Genomic DNA, 2,695 nt, shown 5'->3' on the forward strand with positions numbered 1-2,695 from the left:
TATGTTGTCTGATTTTTTTTTTTTTTTTTTTTTTGCTTCAGCTGCTGTTTATTGACATACAGGTAGGCTCTATAGCAACAGGCCTAGAGGCGGCTGCAGTAGTGGGGATAATGAAGGTGGAGGATGGAGTTTGTCTGCAGCGACAGCTGGGTGGAAGGCAGGAACAGAGGCACACAATGCACAAGATGGGAGTGGGGGAGGCTGAGGGGATTGGAGAAGCAAGTGAAGGCCAGGGCCAGACAGAGTCTGCTGACACTGGAACCACTGCCCTCTCTAGCCGGCTATCTTCTGAGCCAGGCCAGGCTTGGGAGTTCTCTGAGTGTCCATTTCCACAGGAACTGAATGGAGTGCACAGAGGAGAAGCAGGAGCGATTGTCCTCTATGTTCAGCTTCGGAGACTCCAGTCCTGCACCCCTGCCTGTCTTGCTTGGGTAGGGCCAGGCCATAAGATGGGCAGCCTGGCTCTGGATTATACCTCACCTGAGCAGGGTCTTAGAAATAGCCATGCTTCACAGAGGCCTTAATCTTCTTCCCTGGAGCCCCAGCCCATCGGTGCCACACTACAGCCCCAAGTGAGCACTGCAAGCATCGCTGGCCTAGGGGTGGGTTGGGGGAGGGGATGGGACAGGGGCTGGAGGAGGGGCTCTGGGGCCCACCACGGCACAGGCACTATACGCATGGAGTTGGTGAAGCCAGAGCCAGGATGCCACCCGGTCAGCAAGATGACCACATCTCCCTTCTTGAAGAAGCCTCGGGCCTTGTCAACATGCATGGCCAAGTTCACCCGGAGGTCCAGTCCTCAGCCCAGGCCTCCTGCACTGGTCCTTACACACCACAGGGAAGATGCCTCGGTGTAGGTGGGCCTGGAGAGCTGTCTGGTGATTACGGGTCACAGCAATGATGGGAGCACAGGGCGGTACCTGGCCACCTGGTGAGCAGACCTGTCAGACTTGGTGAGGACTATTGTGGCCCCACTGCAGCACTTGAAGGAGGCCTCTACGGCGCCCATAGCGGTGGCTTCTGTGGGGTCACTGGTAAGGGCGCCAGGCAGCAGAGTTCCTCAAATAATTGCAAGTGTAGATGGCGGCCTCTGCCTCACGGGCAATCAGGTGCTGCACGCGCACAGCCTCCAGGGTAGTCCCCTTTGGCCGTCTCTCCAGACAGCATGATGCAGTCAGCTCCATCAGCACTGCATTGGCCACATCGCTGCCCTCAGCCCGGGTGGGACCGGACTTCTTGATCATGTCCTCCAGCAGTTGCATGGCACAGATGACAGGCTTCCAAGCTCGGTTGTACCGCCCCATCCTCATCTTTTTTTTTTTTAATTTTATTTATTTATTTATTTATTTATTTATTTATTTATTTATTTATTTATTTAAAATATATTTCTTTATTGGTTTCAGAGAGGAAGGGAGAAGGAGAAAGAGCTAGAAACATCAATGATGAGAGAGAATCATCGATTGGCTGCCTCCTGCACGCCCCCCACTGGGGACCGAGCCCGCAACCCAGGCATGTGCCCTTGGCCAGAATCGAACCTGGGACCCTTCAGTCCGCAGGCCGACGCTTTACCCACCGAGCCAAGCCGGCTAGGGCCCATCCTCATCTTTTGAGCAAGGAAGACCTTCTCTGTAGGAACCTCAATGCCTAGATCACCACAAGCCACCATGATCCCATCACTGGCTTCTAGGATCTTATCAAACCTCCGATCTCCTTCAAGATTTTCGATTTTGCTGATTTTCTTGATGTTCTTTCCTTTTTCCCCCAGGACCTTCTTGACTTCATGGCCATCAGATGCCTTGCGAATGAAAGACGCGAACACCGTATCTACATTCTGCTCCACCCCAAACTTCAGATCCTGCATCTCCTTTTCTGACAGGCAGGCCCACAGCAGCCCCAGGGAGGTTCATGCCCTTCTTGCTGCCCAAAGTGCCACCATCTCCATCTCTGTTATCAGGAAGCCAGCCCTTCTCCTTCACCTGCAGAGAAATAAGTCCATCATCCACGTAGATCTCGCTGCCCACTTCCACCACCTTGCAAATATTCTTGCAGTCCAGCCACAGGGTGTTTCCCTCACACTTTTCCATGTAGGCCTTCTCCAGCGTGCTCTTGAGAGTGGCCCCTTTCTTCAGCTCCACCTCCGCGGTGCCGCTGCCCTTGGTGAGCCCCGTTCGGATCTCAGGTCCTTTAGTGTCCAGGGCCACAGCTTTCAGAGCTCTGCGCACGTTCTTGATGGTCTCCGCATGGTACTCGTGAGTTCCAGGAGAAAAATTCATACGAGCCACTTGCATTCCAGATTGAATCATCTCCTTCAACATCTCCACTGATCGGCAAGCAGGGCCGATGGTACAGATGATGCCAGTGTTCCAGGCCGTGGTGGGCGGCGAATCAATGTCCAGGCGGCATATGTGCTCCAGGAACATGTCAGCCACTGCTGCGTGCAGCTACTGCGTCTGAATAAAGGCAGTGCTGACACCACTATGGGGCTTCGACATGGCTTCTGAGGTCCTCTGGCAAGGTCCTGCGGGAGTTACAGATGGGAGGTTCGGAGGTTCCGGAGGCGTCCGCTGTCTGATGATGTACTGTCAAAAAACTGATCAATCACTCACATCTTGAGGTATTCTTCTTTTTTCTTGTTTCTGACTTAGATATGAGACGTTATTTTTTATGTCCTGTTTATCTTTTTTCTTTTTTTTGT

The 2,695-nt window shown here is 53.0% G+C and overlaps 1 pseudogene; it reads right to left on the reverse strand.

Annotated features, from left to right (window-relative positions):
* Positions 1-12: 12 nt before the first annotated feature.
* LOC102429469 lies at positions 13-2,504 on the reverse strand (annotated as a pseudogene).
* Between the last annotated feature and the right edge of the window lie 191 nt (positions 2,505-2,695).

The sequence above is a fragment of the Myotis lucifugus genome, unplaced genomic scaffold (genome assembly GCF_000147115.1).
Source record: "Myotis lucifugus unplaced genomic scaffold, Myoluc2.0 scaffold_22, whole genome shotgun sequence".
In the NCBI taxonomy this organism is placed as follows: domain Eukaryota; kingdom Metazoa; phylum Chordata; class Mammalia; order Chiroptera; family Vespertilionidae; genus Myotis; species Myotis lucifugus.